Source organism: Schistocerca americana, chromosome 8, assembly GCF_021461395.2.
Source record: "Schistocerca americana isolate TAMUIC-IGC-003095 chromosome 8, iqSchAmer2.1, whole genome shotgun sequence".
Lineage (NCBI taxonomy): Eukaryota > Metazoa > Arthropoda > Insecta > Orthoptera > Acrididae > Schistocerca > Schistocerca americana.
The window spans coordinates 319,484,414-319,508,237 of NC_060126.1; the positions used below are offsets into that span (position 1 = coordinate 319,484,414).

Consider the following 23,824-nt stretch of genomic DNA (forward strand, 5'->3'; position numbering starts at 1 on the left):
TGTCTCTCTATCTATCCCATAATCAATTACTCTAACAACCAATCATCAATATCACATTGGTTAACAATCTCTTTCCTCCTCCTCCTCCTCCTCCTCCTCCTCCTCCCATGATGTCTCAGAATGTGTCACAACAGCCAATCCCTTCTTTTAGTCAAGTAGTGCCACAAATTTATCCTCTTCCCAATCCCATTCAGTACCTCCTCATAAGTTACACGCTCTGCCCATCTAATCTTCAGCATTCTTCTCTCGCACCATATTTCAAAAGCCTCTATTCTCTTCTTGCCTAAACTTCAGGAAGGACTTCCTAAAACTCACATCTATATTTGAAGTTAACAAATTTCTCTTCTTCAGAAGTGTTTTTCTTGCCACCTCCAATTTACATTTTATATCCTCTCTACTTCAGCCGTCATCAGTTATTTTACCGCCCAAATAACAAAACTCATCTACTACTTTTAGTGTCTCATTTCCTAATCTAATTCCCACGGCATCACTGGATTTAATTCGACTACATTACATTACCCCTGTTTCAATTTTGTTGATGTTCATCTTATATTCTCCTTTCAACATATTGTCCATACCATTCAACTGTTCTTCCTAGTCCTTTGCTGTCTCTGATACAATTACAGTTTCATCGGTAAAACAAGTTTTTATTTCTTCTCAATGAACTTAAATTCCTTTTCCAAATTTTTCTTTGGTTTACTTTACTGCTTGCTCAATGAACAGATAGAATAACACTGGGGATAGGCTACAACCTTGTCTCACTCCCTTCTCAACCACTTCCTTTTCAGGCTTCTCAAATCTTGTAACTGCTGTCTGGTTTCTGTACATGTAAATAGCCTTCCGCTCCCTGTATTTTACCTCTGCTACCTTCAGTTTTTCAAATAGAGTACTCCAGTCAACACTGTCAAACACTTTCTCTAAGTCTACAAATACTATAAAGGTAGGTTTGCCTTTCCTTAACCCATCTTCTAAGAGAAGTCGTAGAGTCAGTATTGCCCCATGTGTACCTACATTTCTCCACAATATGAATTTATAAATGGTTCAAATGGCTCTGAGCACTATGGGACTCAACATCTGAGGTCATCAGTCCCCTAGAACTTAGAACTACTTAAACCTAACTAACCTGAGGACATCACACACATCCATGCCCGAGGCAGGATTCGAACCTGCAACCATACCGGTCTTGTGGTTCCAGACTGTAGCGCCTAGAACCGCACAGCCATATGAACTTATATTCCCTGAGGATGGTTTCTATCAGTTTTTTGGTCTTCTGTAAAGAATTTGTGTTAGTATTTTGCAGTCATGATTTAGTAAGCTGATAGTTCTACAACATATAACATCAGCACCTGCTTTCTTTGGAATTGGAATTATTACATTCTTCTTTTTAAGTCTTTCATTATGAGAAAATATTCTCAAGAAGGCTCTTCTCACTCTTCTTTCATAGAGAGAGTCAGTCTGTACATCTTTGTTCTGGGTAGTCATGTGGCACTAGCCAGTGGTCTCCTGGTTGTCACTAGCAAGCCCATACAATGAGACACAAGCAGATTCCTGTTCTTCCTCACTTGACTTACATCACTAAGCTCCAAATGCAACAACAATAACAAATCTAGCATTTTATATGGACCTCTTGATGGATTGGAGTGCTCCCTGGGTGGTTGCTTGTTGTTCACTGCCTAGTACACCTTGATTTAGTTCCATGTATTGGACTTGGACTTGAGGTAACTATTACTGTGCCTCTGTTCAATAACATGATGTTGCATCATGTCCAAACACCTATCTATGGACAATATATTGCTCATTATTCCTAACTCCACTTTTGTAAATCATTTCAGTAAATGACTTATTACCTTCACATTCTCAGCTTTTTGTTGACAAGTAAAGTCACAAAATTCTCTGAAGCATTTCTGACTATTTCTATCATCTATACTTTGTTTAAAATATCAACTATGTAAACATATAATAGCTTTAACAAGGGCTGTCTATTAAATTAAATTAAATTAAATATTAAATTAAATTAAATATTTTGGTATAAGATCTCTAGTGACTCTTGGCAGCTCACTTAAATCATAAGGTATGCCTGAAAAGTTCAGTGAATTGTGTCAGAAAATAAAGGAAAGAAGGATTAAAAACAAAATATATCTTATGGGCTTCAAAGTAATCACCATTAGCTACAACACACTTTTGACATTGGTTGTAAAGCTGCTGGAAACTGACACCAAACACTTCCTTTGGAATCACTCAAAGCACTGTATGATGATGATGTTTGGATTGTGGGGCGCTCAACTGCGCGGTTATCAGCGCCCGTACAAGTTCCCAACCGTTTCTCAGTCCAATCTTCCACTTGCATGAATGATGATGAAATGATGAGGACAACACAAACACCCAGTCATCTCAAGGCAGGTGAAAAATCCCTGACCCCACCAGGAATTGAACCCAGGACGCCGTGCTTGGGAAGCGAGAACGCAATGGCAAGACCTCGAGCTGCGGACTCAAAGCACTGTAGTCATGCCCAGTGTCTGCGAAGCATAAGCCTTTCAGGGCTAGCTTATGGAGAGGAATCAAAAATAATTTTGCCAGTGAAAAATGCGGGGAATAGATAGGGTGCTGGAGAACAGTCACCTTGCATTGAGTGAGAAAGTTAAGCATGCAGATGCTGTCGATATCCAACAACACATGACCATAGTGCTTCAGGTGATTCCACAAGAAGTGTCAGCCAACAGTTTCCTAAAACAGTTTCACAATTAATGTCAACAGTGTGTTGTAGTTAATGGTGATTACTTAAAATGCCAGAAAAGGTATTTCGTTTTTAACTCTTGTTTCCTTTATATTCTGAGACCATTCATCAAACTTTTAAGATGCATCTTGTATCTAAGTATTTATAAATATATGGTTGTATATCTAAAAACACAGATGATGTGACTTACTGAACGAAAGTGCTGGCGGGTTGATAGACACACAAACAAACACAAACATACACACGAAATTCAAGCTTTCGCAACACACTGTTGCCTCATCAGGAAAGAGGGAAGGAGAGGGAAAGACGAAAGGGTGTGGGTTTTAAGGGAGAGGGTAAGGAGTCACTCCAATCCCGGGAGCGGGAAGACTTACCTTAGGGGGAAAAAAGAACAGGTATACACTCGCACACACACACACACACACACACATATATATATATATATATATATATATATATATATATATATATATATATATATATATATATATATATCAATCCGCGCATACACAGACACAAGCAGACATTTGTAAAGGCAAAGAGTTTGGGTAGAGATGTCGTCGAGGCGGAAGTACAGAGGCAAAGATGTTGTTGAAAGACAGGTGAGGTATGAGCGGCGGCAAATTGAAATAAGCCGAGATTGAGGCCTGGCGGATAACGAGAAGAGAGGATATATTGAAGGGCAAGTTCCCATCTCTGGAGTTCTGACAGGTTGGTGTTAGTGGGAAGTATCCAGATAACCTGGACGGTGTAACACTGTGCCAAGATGTGCTGGCCATGCACCAAGGCATGTTTAGCCACAGGGTGACCCTCATTACCAACAAACACTGTCTGCCTGTGTCCAATCATGCGAACCTCTTAGTTCATCCCTATGAAATCCCCAAACCACCTTCCCTACCCTCTGGCTCCTACCCTTGTAACCGCCCCCGATGTAAAACCTGTCCCATGCACCCTCCCACTACCACCTACTCCAGTCCTGTAACCCAGAAGGTGTACACGATCAAGGGCAGAGCCACATGTGAAAGCACCCAAATGATTTACCAACTGACCTGCCTACACTGTGAAGCTTTCAATGTGGAAATGACCAGCAACAAACTGTCCATTCGCATGAATGGACACAGGCAGACAGTGTTTGTTGGTAATGAGGATCACTCTGTGGCTAAACATGGCTTGGTGCACAGCCAGCACATCTTGGCACAGTGTTACACCGTCCGGATTATCTGGATACTTCCCACTAACACCAACCTGTCAGAACTCCGGAGATGGGAACTTGCCCTTCAGTATATCCTCTCTTCTCGTTATCCGCCAGGCCTCAATCTCCGCTAATTTCAATTTGCCGCCACTCATACCTCACCTGTCTTTCAACATCTTTGCCTCTGTACTTCCGCCTCGACTGACATCTCTACCCAAATTCTTTGCCTTTACAAATGTCTGCTTGTGTCTGTGTATGTGCGGATGGATATGTGTGTGTGCGCGCGAGTGTATACCTGTCCTTTTTTCCCCCTAAGGTAAGTCTTTCCGCTCCCGGGATTGGAATGACTCCTTACCCTCTCCCTTAAAACCCACATCCTTTCGTCTTTCCCCCTCCTTCCCTCTTTCCTGATGAGGCAACAGTTTGTTGCGAAAGCTTGAATTTCGTGTGTATGTTTGTGTTTGTTTGTGTTTGTTTGTGTGTCTATCGACCTGTCAGCACTTTTGTTCGGTAAGTCACATCATCTGTGTTTCAAGATATATTTTTCCCACGTGGAATGTTTCCCATTATATAAATATATGGTTGTGTTTTTTTTACACCTACGTTCATTTTTACATCCTTTTCATCTGTGTGTTCTGTATGTACCCTATGCATATGTTCATTTCTATTTATGGTCTTTTATGTGAAATATCTCTTCTGTAAAGTGAGCATTCCCTTTCTTTTGTTCAGAACAGAAAGAAGTTCAGCATTGTTCATAGTATCATCCACATTTTATTGCGACCAATGCTGACCATCTTTCTGTCCCAGATTACATCATGGTAGTGTGACACTATTATTCCCACAGAATCAAATCTTTCTTTTCTTGTTATGGCTTCAGACTGCCAATCTGTTTTGACCCCAATGATATGGTGAACTTCTTTTATTAGATGTTCTGCATATGTGGAGTGGGTAAATTCACTCTTCAATGCCCTTATACGCTTTTTGTACATGATGTTAACATTTCTTACAGTCATTCCAACATATTTAGATTTGTAACTATTAAATGTTGATTCAAACTGTCAACCACACCTAAGTCCAAATCCAAAAGCAGGGTCACCATCAATGAAACAAGCAACAAAGCCAAAACAGAACTGACCTCCTGGACAGAGTGGGCAGCTATTTACACAAACATCATATATTATAGAATGCTGGTATTTATAGAACTTTGAATATACCAGAATTTACAAACATTATAACATAAGATCTTTTAAGAACCTTCCAGAAGTCATAATTATTAAGTTACAAGAAATTGCTTGTCATCAGGCATTCACTTCACATGTGACATACAACAAGTGACAAAGTATACAATACGGCCCAAAGTAGAACTTCAGTAACTATTCTGATAGCCCCACTTTCTCTCAGGCTGTATCTCACTAGCCAGTGCTTGGCATCAGAGCGCTCCCAGTCTTTCTCTTGGATGTCCACATGCAAACCAGCTGCCTTGCTTCTTTGGTGGTAGTGGTGAGGTGTTTCATGTAGTCATCTTGTCTATCGACTTGTTCAAACAAGAACACTGTATCCGATGTAACAAGAACAATGTATCCACTGTCATTCCAGCCTCAAGATCGTAGAGCGAAAAGAATGTTGTAAAGCCCGTAGTGTCTTGCTTCGCTGTGTTGTATGTGGACACCATGATGGAAAGTATTGTATCCCAATCTCTCAGTTCAATATCAGTGCACACTGAGAGAATATTTGTCAACATCTTGTTAAAGCTTTCTGTGAGTCCACTCATTTGTGGGTGGTAGGCAGTTATCATCCTGTGAGTGATCTCGCAGTGTGAATTTACCTCTGATACAAGTCTCAACTCTTAATCATTTCCAAGATCTGAGATGATCACATCAGTTCTCTGTGCTTAAAAATGATGACTTCTACAACAACTTCATAATTTCTGGAGGTAGGCACAGCTTTTGTGACAGCATAGTGAGTGACATAGCCAATGCACACTATTAGCAATCAACTCCTATTTGTCAACTTTGGAAACCACCTCAAGAAGACAGTTTTGATTCAGTGGAATGGCATTGCTGCAGGCACGATTGGTATCAGATGCCCCAGAGGCAACAGCAGCACGTGATTCCATTATTATCATTTCTTACAATGGCTAACACTGTGTCTAATGTGTCATTAGAAACCTGGCCAGTGATGCCTGCATCTGATACTGTCTAGAGTATTCACAAATCACACATGACCAGATGTTGTAGCATTGTGGAAATACTTGAGGATAGCTGGCTGTAGATGAGCTGGGATGACACGCAACCATTTCCAACCCACTGGAACCTAGTCCCTGTTATTAGGGTGTCCATTTCATTTTCATTGAAAAAGGGAACATTTAAAATAAATTAGAGAAAAACCTGGGACAATGAAGAAAAAAAAAAAAACAGGACAATAATAATATGACGACGGTTGGAATATTTTGTGACCTGTCAAAAGCTTTTGACAGTGTAAGTCACCATATTCTCTTGAGTAAATCCAAGACCCTAGGAATGGGTGGAACCGTAGGCACGTGGCTTGAATCCTATCTGTGTGGTAGAAAGCAGACGGTAATTGTGGAAGGATTGCATGGTGGTCAGGTATCTTCAGAATGGGGCTCCATTACTGCAGGAGTACTCAAGGCTCAATATTGGGCCCACTGCTCTTTCTAATATTTATAAATGACTTAGCACTATGTATAGAATATGGGAAAATACTCATGTTTACTGACGACATCACTTTATCAGTTAATAATCTCTCAGGGAATGTGTCAAATGGGGCTGCAAATAAAGCTTTTGCAGATTTGACAAACTGGTTTGACAAACTGGTTTGAAACCTAAAAAAGACAAATTACATTCATTTCTCTTCTAACACAAATGTTACTAATGAAATGAACCTAAAAATGGGTGAGCACAAGATTTTCAAGGTTGAGTCCTCCAAATTCTTGGGTCTGCATATAGATAGCAAAATGAAGTGGCACCACCATATTCAAGATCTGTGCAAAAGGCTAAGCTCAGCAACGTTTGCCTTAAGAATAATTTCAGACACTAGGGAAATTAGCACAATAACAACTGCATATTTTGGCTATTTTCACCAACTTATGGCCTATGGTATAACATTTTGGGGAAATCAACCAACAGCAAAAAAAGTGTTCCATGCACAGAAGCGAGCAATAAGAATTATGTGTGGAGTAAATCCTAGGCACTCGTGCAGGGATCTGTTTAGAGCTCTACAAATCCTTACAACACCTGCCCAATATATTTTTTTCCCTTATGTGCTTTGTTCAAAAAAATAGCAACTTATTCAAAATCAATAGCTCATACCACAGTTATAACACCCAAAGGAAACTGGATATCCATTATGAGCTAAAAACGAAAAGCATGGTCCAGAAGGGGGTTTTATACAGTGGCACCAAGATTTTTAATGCCCTCCCACCGCACATCAAAGAACTGGTTGGAAACATGCCAAAGTTTAAAGAAAATCTGAAGCAGTTCCTTTTAGATGAATCTCTTTACAGTATTGATGAATTTCTTAGCAAAACTGCTTAGAATCTCTTGTTTGTGCTTAAACCTTACTGTGTGACCTCTACAATTGATTAATCATACAATGTAACTTAATACAATTCCCAAATCTATGTACGTCCGTATATGACGCCTGTATAACTTAAGAACAATACCCAAATTTATTTATGACTGTATATTCTTTCAGATGTCCTGTATCTTAACTAATATGTAAGGGTACATGCTAAACTTCACAGTTTCTTTAATCTAAAGATAAGATCAATGTATCTGTGCACAAAACAATAATCTATAAAAAACCTTGACTCGTTCTATATCCAGGGATATGTTCCCATATGAATCTACAGAACACAAAATACATAAATAAATAAATAAAATAGATAACCCCAAATCATTTTTACAATTATTCTGCTGCACTATCACCGTACTTTTCACTTTTATGTACTTTATCAAGAAGTGCATTTTCGTTTGAAATTGTATCATAAAAGTCAGTACACGATACACCATTAAAGCGTGTTTTGACAATGAACAAGGTCCTCACTGTTTCAACTTTCATTCTGCTTTTTTCATCTGACCACAAAGAGTTCACTAATGAAAACACACGTTCCACAGCAGCATTTGACCCAGGAATTAACAGACAAAACTCCACCAAACGAATAATGTTTTTTCATGTTAATGTTTTTACTTTTGAAATAAGCAAATATTTTACACCACGTTGCACTAACACTTTCTTTGTCTCCTTCTTCACTTTTTATCAAGTTCTGTGCACATGAAAGTTCATCGAACAGTTCGTCTTCATCAACAGGAAAATTTGGTACAATACTTTTAACAAAAACACAACAGTCCTGAATATCCTTCCACTGTAGCTGCTCCTTTTCAGTATTAATCCAGTCAAATGCTTTAAAAGGTGTGAGAAATGGTAAACACCTTTCTTTAATATACTCAATGCAAGAGTCATAGAAGATGTCAGCATAAATATGAAATTGTTCTACAGTAATTTCACCCTCTTCTTCCAGCTTTCTTAGAGTCTCATGTACAAAGGATCTGAGAAATCTTTCAGGTTTTCTACACTGTAATTTGCCCAATAATTTGTTTATTTCTTGATAAACTTCCACTATTGTGATTTCTTGTTTCTCAATACATTTAATTGTTGTGGAGAAAGGTTTTAGCTGGCTAACAAGAAAATGTAGAAGAACAATATACACAGGGTTATCAAAGAGTTGTTTAAGGATAACAGGACACTTATCAAGGGCAATGAAATATGATTTCAAAGCAGGAAATATCTCTACAATTCTTTCCAATGCTGGTAGCAGAGATAGCCACCTTGCCTTTCTGTGTCCAAGTACAGTTTTGTATTCAGTTTCAGTAAACTTACAGAGTGACTTAAGAGATTCAACCCTTACTGTATATATGTGGAAATGCTGGTAGATTTTGTTTACAATTAATTAGCAGTCGATGGGTAGGCAATCTGAGCCAGTTTGTAAGGAACTGTGCACCACATATGCTGGACAGCCAACATCTACTATATTATTCACTGTGTTCTGTTGCAGTTTATAGAACAAATTGTTTTTTCCTCTCCTCTGCTTACCACAAAAATTGGTGTCAGTGTTGTCTGCAGAAACTGCAATCACCTTTCCCTCAAGATCAAATTTCTTTAAAACCTCCAGTACATAATTCTGAAGTAAATCTGAAGTTTCTCCAGCTAAATTAACCAACTTGAGTACTTTCACCGTGAGGCCATTTTCAGGGTGAAAATACCTGATAAGGAGAGGAACCAACTTCAAATCCAGATGATTCGATGTATCAATCACTACAGAAATGAATCAAACACTTTTCAGTTCATTTAAAACCTGCTGAGCTGCATACAGTGCAATAACATTTGAAATGATTGCATTACATTTTGCGTGTCCACAGGAAAGTTTTTTAACAACTGCTGTAGTACAGTCCATTGACGTAAAGCTATCATTATGCATTGCACTGTGGTATGCAAACATAGCTTCTTGTGCTGCCAACTGCCTATCCATTTCTGTTACTGATTTTAAGCTTACATAGTAGTCACTCACGCATTTATTTGCTCTTTTCGTTTGATCACTCATGCGATGTTTCTTCGTCTTAATGTGATTCACAATGTCAGACCTTCCACCATGACCAATAGCAAAGTTTGATCTGCACAAAGTACATTCTACAGTTTCTCCACTACCAGTGATAAAAAGAAATTCGCTTTTTATATTGCTGTTAAGATTACACTTTCGTTTTGGCATAATGTAACACTGATTGCACAGTGCAAAACATTAGCAGTGTAGTGACAAAAGTCAGAGAGCGAGTATCAGTGGCGTAGAGTATCTCTGAACTGAAAGGACGGATTCAGTGGATAGATTTATAAGAGAAGAATCTTCATTGTTATTCATAACCTATGGTGAGTTTAAAATTACTTGCGATTTTTGACAGTTCGGTACATGTTTGGGGTATGCTGAAAGTCATCACACACTTCCTAGCGAAAATAATTGCACAGTTAATAGCAAGTTAAACAACCAGTAGCGTAAAATACTCAAGCCAAGCGGAATCATAAAAAAAAAAACGGAACATTTGAGCGTCCCCAAAAAAACATTCGGGACAGCGGGACTTTTGGTAAAAAAATCGGGACTGTCTCGGGAAAAATGGGACAAATGGACACCCTACTATTATACAATGCTATTTTATTAAATGTAACTCTCCTTCTGTCGGTTCCTGCTTCTTCAAGGCTTCCATGGTTTTCAGCAATGCTGGATCTTGCCTCTGTTCAGCAGCTGTCACATAACGCACAAATGACAGACTTCATTCATGCTGCTATGTACTACCAAACGAATCCATGAAAAGCAGTTGATGACCTTATGTTTGCATCCACTTTTATGTACCTCTGTGAAGTTGCATTCCTGAAGCCTCAGTGCTCATCTCACCTGTCAATCCGACAAATAAGCCAGGATAGAGAATGGTAATCTGTCACAAATGTGAAAGGTTTGCCCAATAAATATGGCCAGAACCTTTTGATGGCCCAAAAAACAGCAAGGCATTCTTTCTCGATTACAGAACTGTTGGTTGGGTGGATTAAAAGAGGGGGAAAGGGATCAAACTACGAGGTCATCAGTCCCTTGTTCCAAATAAAACAATGGCACAAGTGTGAGCATAAAATGAACGAGACTGACAACTCAAAATGGAATGAAAGGAAAAATCGCAAGAACAATGAAGGGCAACAAACATGTAAACAGAAAAAAGGGGACAAGAAAACCACAGAAACACAAGAAGCGGGATGAAGAGATTGGAACAACAAAGCAGATTACCATGGCTGGCTGACCGTGAGAATAAAAAAGGAGAAGGCAGCCACTCTGCAACACATTAAAACCTCCACCCTAGAAGCACTAGAGTGGAGGATACAGAGGGACAAAGGATATGCACTAAAACTTAGATCAAATGATAAAACCCAGTCTCACGAATAAAACTTAAAACTAAATCAGCCGATGAGGCATTGTCAGATAAAATTAGTGGCAACAAGTCTGGTAAGCCAAGATTTCGTCACTGGGCAGTCAAAGTGGGACAGTGCACCAGAATATGGGCCACTGTCAACCGGGCACCGCACCAACACTCAGGCAGGTCTTCACGGCACAGGAGGTAACCGTGGGTCACCCAAGTATGGCCAATGCAGAGCCAGCAGAGGACGACTGATTCCCTGTGAGAGGCCCGCGTATAAGACTTCCACACATTTGTAGTCTCCTCAATGACACGCAGTTTGTTGTGTGTACTGTTATTCCATTCTGTCTCCCAAAGCCGAAAAACCCTACGGTGTAAGTCAGAACACAGGTCAGGTCCAGAGATGCTCATCTCCAGAAGCGGTTTCCGCATAGCTTGTTTGGCCAGCCTGTCAGCAAGTCCATGGGATGCCAACGTGTCCTGGGGTCCACACAAACACCAGTGATTGACAGGACTGGTCCAGGGCATAGGTGGACTCCTGGATGGAAACTACCAAAGGATGACAAGGGTAGCACTGGTCAGTAGCTTGTAGGCTGCTCAAGGAGTCATTACACAGAAGAAACAATTCCCCAGGGCATGAATGGATATACTGAAGTGCACGAGAGATGGCCACCAGATCTGCAGTGAATACACTGCAGCCATCAGGCAAGGAATGCTGTTCAAATGGCCTCTGTGGATGTAGGCGAAGCCAACATGACCATCAGCCATAAAGCCGTCAGTGTAAACCACTTCAGAGAGTGACAGCGGAGAGTGGCAGGAGTAACCGAGTCATTAGGGTCATGCGAAAGGTCCAGACGAATCGGCAGCCTAGGTGTACACCATGGAGGTGTATGCAGGCAGACCTAGATGGGAGGTGGTAAAGGGAAGGACTCCAGTTCAAACAGAAGGGATCACACATGAGCCGCAATCGTTAGCCCTGACCTGGGCCAAGGATGCGGGAGATGAACAGCCACGGGTGGAAAAAGGAGATGGTAATTCGGATGCTCATGAGAACTACAAATGTGCGCAACGTAACTGGTGAGCAGTTGTACACATCAGATCTGTAATGGAGGGACTCCGGCCTGACGCCGAGGCAGTGACAGGAAGATTGGGACATCGTCACTACCACACAGGTTGTCATGTGCTCTCCAGGGGTAGATGGGAGAAGAACTGGGCTGCAAATGGATAAATAAATGGCCAAGTAACTACCTCGTGCCACACTGAAATGTGAGGCGGCCCCAGTATTTAAGAGGCAGAGATCGAAATGAGACAGTAAAGTTTTGAAATCTTTGCCTCAGCCAGTAATCATGGTGTCACTCCACAAGGGGTTATGGGTGTTAAAATCTCCCAAAAGTAGGAAAGGTTTAGAGAGTTGATCAATCAGTACAGGTAATACATTCAGGGGTACTGCACCATCTGGAGGAAGATATACATTGCAGACAGTTATTTCCTGCGTCATCTGTATTCTGGCAGCCACAGCTTCAAGAGGGGTTTGAAGGGTCACAGTTTCACTACAGACTGAGTTTAGGACAAAAACGCAAACTCAACCTGACACTCAATTATAGTCACTACGGTTCCTGTAATACCCCTTATAGCTGCGGAGGGTAGGGTTCCACATTTCCGGGAACCAGGTTTCGTGGAAGGCAATGCAGAAAGCAGGTGTAAAGCTTAACAGTTGCCGTAGCTCAACCAGGCGATGGAAAAAACCACCGTAATTCCACTGTTGGATGACATCATCATGAGACTGGGAAGGCATGGAACATTCAATGAGGCAGTTTACGCTTCTGGGTCACCATTTAGCATCGACTTTTTGCCTGAGTAGTCTATATCCATTGTGTCTTAGGGTATGGCGAGATCCACGTCCTCAGCAGATGCCAGAATCTCCACCCCATCCACAGACACAGAGCTTGTAGGTAGTGGTGATGTGGGTGCCACCGGAAGTTCCTTGTTCTTAGCGGTCTTCTTTTTTGATTTCTCGCATTGCTCCTTGGGTTTCCCTGGCTGAGCTCTCTCAGCAATTCAGCATTCACTGAATCAGTCTCCAGGACTGAGGACGAGTGTGAAGGCCTATGACCAGCTGCTTTTGGGCTCTTCAGCCGCTGGTCAGTGTCATCTTTTCCACTAGTAGAAACCTGGGAAGGGAGTGAACCAAGGGACCCCTTACCAGTGAGAGGAGCCGAAGAAGCCTTATGCTTCTCTGGCTCAGAAGTGGGGACTGAAATCCCTGATGGTTGGGGGTGAGAGGGGGGGGGGGGGGGGGTTGTTGCTTCCAAAGTAGGTGGTGTGTGAGCAACAGGGAGGAAAGTTCCCCCCACCATCAAGCACCATCAAGAGGGAAGGTGTAGTCTCCCGGTCCAGAGAGGCAACAGGATTTTGAGGAACTGATGAGGCAATAACTGTTCTTGTGGCACTGGCATATGAGGTGGTCATAGCCACAAGATGTAGGTGCTCAAATTTACTCTTAGCCTCAGTGCAGGTCAGTCGGTCCAGGGTCTTATATTCCAAGATTTTCCTCTCTTTCTGTAAAGTCCTGCAGTCTGGCAAGCAAGCTGAATGATGCTCTCTGCAGTGGACACAGATGGGAGGCAGGGTACAAGGAGTATTGGGATGCAATGGAGGTCCACAATCTCAACAGATGGGGCTTTAAGTACAGTGGAAATGGGGCCGAACTTCCAGCACTTAAAGCACAGCATTGGGGGAGGGATATATGGCTTGATGTCACAGCGGTAGACCATCACCTTAACCTTCTCAGGAAATGTGTCACCCTCAAAGACCAAGATGGAGGCACCGGTGGCAACCTAGTTATCTTTTGGACCTCGATGGTTACGCCGGCCGAAACGAACACCTCGCCACTCTAAATTGGCATGTAGCTTGCTATCTACCAGACTTGTCAATAAGTAACTGGACAGAAACCTTAGATCTGCTTAGTGATTTTACACGAAACAAGAATTTGCTTGGGTTCTTGGCCAGATCTTTTGCCAAGGTACGACAGTGGTAGTAATTGTGTGCTTCAATGCAGACTGTTTTACAGGTCCATTGATCTCTGCTAACCTTTGCCTGTTGTTATTTGCACATGTTCTTTTGAACCGAGAGTGCAACAGCCTTTGCTTCCTCAGCATTTTCTGACTTTCATTGTTAAACTATGGTTGGTCATTCCTATCCTTAATCCACTTACTATGCACATAGTTCTGCAGATCATGATCTACATACATCTTGTTTAAACTTTGTCCCCAATTCCTATACATTGATCTTACTGGAACTAAGTGATATCAGTTCGTTGTCCAAGTGGGCTGGTGATAACTGCTTATCTGCTCTTTCTAGCAGAAACACTTTCCTAGCCTTTTTGAACGATTTATTAACTTTTCTAATCATAGTCACTTTGATGACATCATGATTACTAATCCCGCCTCTATACTAACGCTGTCAATAAGGTACCACATGTTTGTAGCTACAAGGACTAAGATGTTTCAATTGTGTGTGGTTTGCCATATTAGCTGCCACTAGACAGTTTTTGGAAAACTGTGCTCAAAAGTCCTTTGCAAGACCGTTTGTCAGTACCATCTGCAAAGCATCCACAGACAACCCAATCTATACTCTGTAGGTTAAAGTTGCCTCCAACTAGTATTGTATGCTCCGAGTATTTACATGCTACTAATCATAGACTTTCTTTGAAAGACTCTAGAACTGTCACAGGTTGCCGGTAAAAACATCCATCAGTTGACTTGGTTTCACCAAGACCTGTTATACGTGACCAGATAACTTCACTGTCACACTCAATGTTGACCTTAATAGAGACAATACTTTTGTCAACTCCAATGAACACTCCCCTCCTATGACATCTCATCTGTATTTCTGATATAACTTCCATGACTTGCTAAATATCTTTGAGCTCTCTACTTCAGGTTTCAGCCAGCTCTTGGTCTCAAGAATACTTTGAGCGTGAGAACTTCCCTGGAGTGCAGGAAATTTGTTACAAATAATTCGACAATTTACTGAAAAAAATCTTGATAGTTGTAGTGTCTTTACTCTAAGCGCTATAATGAATTCTACTCTGCTCTTGTAAATGATGAAAGTCTATGTGAATGCAGCTTGCCGCTAACTTGGTGTAATGTTTTGTCTGTACAGAAGTGTATCTGTCGCCTTTATCGCTCTTTCCCTCTCACACATAAATCGGTACAATAAAGTCAGGGCTTCTGTTTTCTAGTTAGGCTGATCCGTGAAAAGACAGATAAACAATTATGCTAATGGAGGATTCTCTCTCCCTCTCTCTCTCTCTCTCTCTCTCTCTCTCTCTCTCTCTCTCTCTCTCTCTCTCTCTCTCTGTCCTTTATCTGTGTACAGTTTAAATATATTATTTACGTGAAATCAGCCTAGTAGAATCTCTGGTGGAGCCCTTCGTCTTAATATTCAGCAGCTGGCTTGCTAGAAAAGATCTTTACATTTGTTATTATTATTAAGCGCTGCATTCAGTTGGGAAAATCGATCGTTTGAACAATTCGTTCAGTTTACGACAGATCTAAAATTTCAGATGTGGACGAAGCCTTTTTGGACGATTTCAAAAAACTCAGAGACTGCAGGCTCTCTTCGTCACAGCTGAAACTTCCCAATTAATTACAGGGCCCAGACAATCATCAATGGTTCAGACAGAGAACTCATTCGTCATTCACTCTAGAATAAAATGGTCACAAACTTTATTTCTGAGGAAAATTGTATATTGAATCCATTTCCGTACATGTTCTGTTTTCTGTTGGTTCCAAGTCTCATGTAATTTTCTTTTACAGGTTTTTCTTTCTCTTTATCTATCACGCTAGCGGCACAAACTTTGCTAGCTCGCTTTAGCGCGAAGAAGAGCAAATAAATCTCCTTTAGCAATCCGACAATCTTCCAACCGATACTTCCGAAGCTGTTCCTCTCTCTCTCTATAATAACCATGGAGCATACATTTCTGTACCTCTGTTGTTCCAAAGAATAAACGTACTAGAAAAATACTTTGGCGTCGATGAGCTGTCGGCGCATATATTACTAGAAAATCTGATCAGATACTTTTCAAACGTAAATACATGTGGATGATTTGGTTGACCATTATTAATTATTGCGTGGTAGAGGGTAATTTTCCGTGGGGAGATTACAGCGCAATCTGATTTTGCTACCTGCATACTGACTGGCGAGTGTTCAGAGTACCTCAAACTGCCACCTAGCCTAAAAAACTAAATGTGCACTCCTCAAGTACTCTGCTATCTGAGTAACTGCTTCCTTTGTGTAGTGCACCCCTGACCTATCAAAGCAAGTTCTATAATTCTTGTCCGATAATGCATGCCCAGAAATCTGCTACCAAGGCTATCACAGTGTCAATGAAGCCTTTGGCTCCAAACCAAAGGACCCCGATCAACTCTGGAAGCAGTGACACAAACTGCAAGCTCTGCTTGCACTCCACATACGAGGCCAACAGCCTTCTCCATCTCCATCAACTGCCTGTATGAACTGAAGATGGTCTTGGAACCCAAGCGACAGGCGTCGTTGGGGTCAGTTTGAGCCACAACTTGCAGAGGACTGCATCCTGCACACTTGATAGCCGCAGATCAGGCCTCTTCCGTATATTGGATGATATCCCCCAGCAGACATACCTAGGGTACATTCGTTTTCTTTCTGCCCCTGAATTCAGTCTCCCTAAGGGGCTCAATAACACGACTAACGTTGGACCTAATGACAACAGGGAACCCCTCCTCATGTGTGCCTGCTCAGACCCTGCTTACAGAACACCCACCCGCTCACTAATAGAAGGAATAGGCAAAGCCAAACAGCCAGTCTCCCTATTGGGCCTCTGCCTTGAGCGATGTGAATGCACTACCACCCACCACTCCCCATGCTGTGGGGGAGCATCCACCACATCGAGTACACTAGCAGGTACCTCAGCAGCAGAGGTCATGGGTGAAACAAGCGACAGCTGAAGTGCTCCATGTGGTGTGCCATATTCTCCAACACCACTATGCTCCAAGGCAATAGCTTGATGGCAGCTAACCTTAGCCAAAAGCACATTCAGCTGTTAGTGAACTGCACCCAGCTCCTCTTGCATCTGCACAAAGCATGCAAACGTCCCACGCAAGACTACTGAAGTAGTAGACTACAAAAGCTGACAGAAACCGAGATACACAACTTGTCACTCAACTGATGTGCCAACAATGGACACTGATGCCTTGATGAACTGAGTAGCTGGCTGTTCAGAAGAAATGGAAAGTGCACTACAGACTGCCTCGATTTGCACTTAGTTAAAAATGTGAGATTAAATCTCTGAAATAGAAAAAAATGTACGAAATTTAAGAAATATACTGCTAATAAAACACAGGAGAAGCTAAATGTTTTCATCTACCTCTTGTCATGCCCTGAAATGAGGAATTCCTACCCAGTATCCTTCCCACTCTTTCCACAGCGGTATTATACCACCCACCAACCTTTGCAATATCCTTCTAAATCCCTATTCCACCCATGCTCCCACCCCCTTGCCTCATGACTCATATCCCTGCTATACACGTAAATGCCAGATCTGCCCCACAGAATGTCTGGTCACAGGCATCTCCTATCCCATAAAAGGCAGCACTATCTGTGAAAGCAGTCATGTGGTCAACAAACTAAGCTGCAACCACTGTGCAGCTTTCTACGTGGGCTTGACAACCAACAAGCTATCTGTCCACCCAAATGCCCACCGATAAACTGGCCAATGGGCAGTTGGACCACTCACTTGTAGAACACGCTGCCAAAAACAATGTGCTTCACTTGAATGACTGCTTCATAGCCTGCACCATCTGTATGCTTCCCGCCAGTACCTGCTTTTCTGAATAGTGCAGGTGCGTACACTCCCTGCAATATACTCTACATTCCCGTAATGTTCGCTAGTCCCTGTTCTTCACCTGCCTATCCCCTTCCCTTTCACATTCCAGCACTACTCGGCTTTGTATTTCACCAAACACATCCACTAGTCTCTATCTACTTCTCTGCTTTCACCCCCCCCCCTTACACGCACACACACACACACACACACACACACACACACACACACACACAAAACAAATGCACCTTGCAGCCCTACCCAGTCACCATAATGTCCCACATGCTCCTACAAGCAGCACTATGCTTTCCCCCCATAGCTACCCTGTTATCCTCATCCCTCCCCATCCCAGCCTCCTCCTTAACACCCCCCCCCCCCCCCCCCTCCACTACCCACAGATTGTTTCTCCTTTCAGACACAGTTGCTGTATACAGTCCAGTCTTGGCTACCAGAGACAGTAGTCATGAGTGTGTGATTTGTGTGTGTGTGTGTGTGTGTGTGTGTGTGTGTGTGTGTGTGTGTGTGTGCGTAGAAGGCCTTTTGGCCAAAAGCTCAAAAGTATAGCAATCTTTTTGTTGTGTCACTCTGCATCTCAACGTCTTCTCTACATGGAGAGTAGGAATCTATCCTTTTCATAATATTGTGATCAAAATTAAAAATAATGTAGATATATCAACATATGAAAGTAACACACAAAGCACATTCAAGCTACACAAAACCTTTCTCAATATAAAAACAAAATGGCACATCATAATAGAACACATCCAACTCACACTCAAGGTTAGTAACACCCTTCAAGATAACTAGCACAGTACAAAAGAAATTAAAAACTGTGACAAGAGTGAATTATAAATAGAATAGCTCATGAATATATGAATGAACATGTAGTATCTGGATAGCTGCAAGGAATTTTAACATCAGACACAAAGATCATATGAGGCAGGTCCAGAAAGTAAGTACCGTTTTGGAAAAAATACCATAAAAACATTTTGCAAACCAGAATTTATTTTTACAAGGAACAGCATTTCTTAAATTATTTTTCTACATTGTTGTCACCATTGTTCAGACATTTGTGATAGCAAGAAACCAACTTTTCTATTCCCTCTTCATAGAGAGATGCCACCAGTGAAGACAGCCTCTGCTGAACAGTTTCTTGCATTCTGCTTGTTGAGTTCCTTCCCAGAGGTGAAACCATCAATGCAGTATGCTACCACAAAACAATAGGAAAATTTCTGCATGCAATTAAAGAAAAAGGCATGGAATGCACAGTCAAGGCATTATGTCGCTTAATGACAACGTACATCCCCATTCTGCTGGTATCACTCAAAACCTTATTCAATGATTTGGTTGGGAGCAGTTCGATCACCGCCATATAGCCTTGTTCTCTAACCTTCTGATTACCAATTTTTCTTGACCTTGAAATGTTATTTTGGAAGAAGGTGCTGTGACAATGACAATGAAGAAAAAACAGTGTTCAGCAAAGGATGCCTTCACTGGTGGCCTCCATCTATGAAGAGGACACAGAAAAGTTGGTTTACTGCTATGACAAATGTCTGAACAATGATGGCAACTATGGAGAAAAATAACTTAAGAAATGCTCTTTCTTGTAAAAGAGTTTGTCTGGTTAGAAAAGCTGTTTTATGAGTTTTTTTACAAAAAAATTCCTCATAAAAGGGCATTCATGAATGAATGTACCCACTCCAAATACGCAGAGTATCTAATTAAAAAAAATTCACTGAGATAAAAACAGATTTGGCAATATTATGCTTAACAATGACAGAAAGGGAATGCTCACTATACAGAAAGAATATTTCACACAGATGGCCTTAAATAGAAATGAATATACACTAAATGACAAAAAAAAAAAACAAGAGAACAATATTCTCACTAATTCATAACTTACCACAAAACCAACCAATACCCAACACTGCCCTCCCTCAGGTGCGTGGGTTTGTGCACCCCATACACCCATTCACGCCCTTCCCGTCTCTCCCCCCCCCCCCCCCCCCCCCAAATATATATATATATCACACACACACACACACACACACACACACACACACACACACACAAACCCCCACTACCCACCCTCTCTCCATCACCACTCTACACTCACTCTGCACTACTCTCAACTTCACAGCTCCCTTTATCCCTCAAATCAGCTGTACAGCATGTGGGCAAGACCACGTCCAATGCACAACTGCACAGGTTATGTACAGTGAAATGTGTAAATACCATCTATCAACTGTGCATCTTGTACATACATAAGAACATGTGGACACATGAAGATGACATACAAATGAATTCGAGTGTAAATAAACACAATAATGTGTCACTATACATTTAAAAAATTTAAATGAGCTGCCAGCAAAAACTACAGAGCTCTTATCAAAACATATATAATTAAATAATTTTCTTTATGTTATAGACCGCTAATACTACCTAACATGAATACGTGAAACATTTTTGATAAATACAAACTAAAACATCTGGTTGCAAAAAATAGGATCTTTGTTAACTAAGTCATTAATCACTATGTCCGTTCCCGGTAGCTGAGTGGTCAGCGCGACAGAATGTCAATCCTAAGGGCCCGGGTTCGATTCCCGGCTGGGTCAGAGATTTTCTCCGCTAGGGACTGGGTGCTGTGGTGTCCTAATCATCATCATTTCATCCCCATCTATACGCAAGTCACCGATATGGCGTCATATCGAAAGTCTTGCACCCAGTGAACGGTCTACACGACAGGAGGCCCTAGTCACATGACATTTACATTAAGCAAAATATAAAAATTGTATAGATAAAAAAAAGTCTACTGACCAAGCAGCGGCAGAACACACATAAAAGAAGGTAATAATTTGGCATGCTTTTAGATCCAGTGGCTCCTCCTCCATGCAGAAGGGTTGAAAGGTAAGGAAGATGGGTGAGGGAAAAGGACTGGAGAGGTCTAGAAATGGGGTAGTTTTTGGGAAAGTCACCTTGAACTGTGCGTTAGGTGAGACCAAAAGACAGAGATTACTGCTTAAACATTGTGCATGAGTTAATAGGAGTGAAAAGCTAAGTGCATTGTACATAACAGAGGTAGGAGGGAGGTGGTGAAAAACAGACGGATAAGAGAATTAAAGATGTAGAAAACTAAAGTGGAGTGAAAAAAAGAGTGGTTACTGTGATGAAATGGTGAGATGGAAGAAATTAACAAACATTAAGGCCAGGTGGGTGGGGAGGGTAAGTCTTGCAGCAGGGTCAGTCACAGGGGTAGGAGCCATACAGTAGGGAGATGGGTGCAGAAGAAGCATAGGGTCTGACAAGAATAGCTTTTCATCACCATTCCAATCCCCACAATATTCTTGTCAGACCCTTTGCTCCCTCTGGACCCATCTCCCTGCCTTATAACTCCTACCCCTGTGGCTAAACCCACTGCACAGTATGCCCTGTGCACCCTCCTATCATCATCTATACCAGCCCTTTATCTGGCAAAACACACACTATCAAAGTGAGAGCCACATGTGAAATGACATGTCTTATACCATAAACACTGCTCGGCCTTTAGCATTGACATGACTACCACCAAGTTATCAATTAGGATGAATGGGCATAGGCAGACGGAGTATACTGGCAACATGCAATATCCTGCTCTAAAACATGATAATCGTGACCTCAGTGCCCATTTCACCACACGTGCCATCTGGATTCTTGCCCCCAGACACAAGTTTCTCAGAACTCCACAGGTGGGAAATAGCGCTACAATAAGTCCTTGGTTCTTGCCACCCACCTGGCCTTAATTTATGTTAATATCTTCTGTCTCAGTATTTCTTCACAGTAACTACTTTTTTCTTCACTCCATTTTAGTTTTCTACAATTTTCATTTTCTTACCCATCTATTTTTCACCGCCTCCTTCACACTGCTATTACGTACAATGCAATTAGCTTTTCACTCTTATTAACTCATGCACGATGTTTAAGCAGTAATCTCTGTCTTGCGTATTACTCTATCTTCCACCTTTAAGCTATCAGGTTTTCAAATCTCATCCAATGTAGTCCCCAACAATCAGTCTTCTTCTCATCCTGTCTGATAAGTCTCCTGTGACACACGGTTCTGGGTGATTGTCCCAAAATGTTCTCCTTCTCCTAGACCTCTCCACTCCTCCTTCTTCACCCCTCTTCCTTATCCTTCAACCCTTCTGCCTGAAAATGGAGCCACTGGCTCCAAAAGCTTGCCAATTTATAACCTCCTTTTATGTGTATGTTCTGCTGCCACTTGGTGAGTAGATTTTTTTTATCTATCCAATTAATTTATAGATTGTTCTCTTTCTCTCTCTCTCTCTCTCTCTCTCTCTCTCACACACACACACACACACACACACACACACACACACACACACACACACTAGTGCACCATCATCCACTATATTGACTTGCCACACCACCCCCACCCCCCTCACATGTGCAACATGAATGACCAGTGCCACTTACCAATGATGAATTTAATAGTTACACTACATTTCTGCATGAGACTATTAACTGTAAGTCACGTTGTTTTGAAATTATTGAATTGTAAACAGTGACTTCAACTTTTTGGATCCCATGTATATTAGCAGAAAATCAACTACACTTACACTTCAATGGAGGGAAATTTTTATATGTTGTGTTGAACAGAGAAACAAACAAGCAAAAAAACAACAACAACACACACACACACACACACACACACACACACACACACACACACACACACAGTGGAAGACAGCGTAGAAGAGGCAATCTTATCACTTGTGATACGTAAGGCTGCACTGAAATCACACTGGAGCATAAGATCACTCTCAGCATACAATCGGCAGTAGCAGAAAGAGTTTGGAGTATGGGCATCAACACAATGAACACCCATCCATATCTGTAATAAGTTTGAAATGAAGCAACAGAATAGATCAGGAAGAGCTACTCCAGTGCTGTAACCTTTCATCAGATCACAGCAAAAATAAGTGAAACAGGGAGCATATATAAGTGTGGAGAGTCGATCAGTGTAAAAAACATTCTTATGAGTGAAAAGTGGAACATGTACATTTTCAGATTGTTTCACGGAATGAATGAGAACCACTCTGATCAAAGGACTGAATACTGTGAGTGGTCTGAGCACACGGTTCATGAGGATGAGGAATTGGCTAGGAAATTAGTGTGGTCTGATAAGGCCCAACTTAAACTAAAATATACTAAGAACTGACACAATTGTGTCTTCTGGACTGCTGAATATTCTTACACTCATGCGGACAAGGCAGTGAATCTACCATTGTTAATGTGTGACATGGTGTAGTCTATCATTGCATGGTTTGATTAGTCCATAGCTCTTCGATGGTAGTGTAAGTTATAATACATATGTTGATAGTCTTAAGACAGGGATTTTGCTTGTCATTCAAACCCTGTATGAAGATTAAGACTTTGACATGAAACAAGATGGAGCCATACTTCACTACCATCGAGATATCACAGTGTTCATGGACTACCCAGACAATGGATACATCAAAGAGGTCCTATTAAGTGCCCACATCACAACCTGATTTGATACCTTTGAACATCTAACTGTAGGAGATGATCAAGATGGTGTGTATTGATTCAAACTATCAACAATCAATGAACTCTGTGAAAAAATTGTAGTGGCATGTGCTACCACTTTGCCAGATAAACTGACACGGGTGGTTTGGTTTGAAGTCCAGCGCAATCAGCACTCATTCCAAACATGTAACTCACTCTCAATGGTAAAAACATAATTGTAGGTCAATTTTTTAAGAATATATGAACTATCAAATAGTGACAATTTTTTGGACCCTCCCTCCATCTGTATACACAGCATTGAAATTAAACAGTAAAATAAAATATTGTTCTTTACTAATAAAAACATTAATAACCTGGGTCATAACCAAATCTTGACAATATAAATGACATAATTTTCAACTCATTCTGATAAGTATCAGTGTGAATAAATTAGCACCAATCATAATTTTTTGTTCATTGAATGCAATGGATACTTCTGCCTGTTAATGAATGCTTTTACTTAATCCACCTAATTGAACACTTTC

General features: G+C 41.3%; 1 protein-coding gene across 1 annotated transcript in view; it reads right to left on the minus strand.

Moving 5' to 3' along the window:
- The window catches only part of LOC124544810 (small G protein signaling modulator 1-like), a 308,561-nt gene that overhangs the window by 246,051 nt on the left and 38,686 nt on the right, over positions 1 to 23,824 (minus strand). The gene's annotated exons all lie outside the window — the stretch shown is intronic.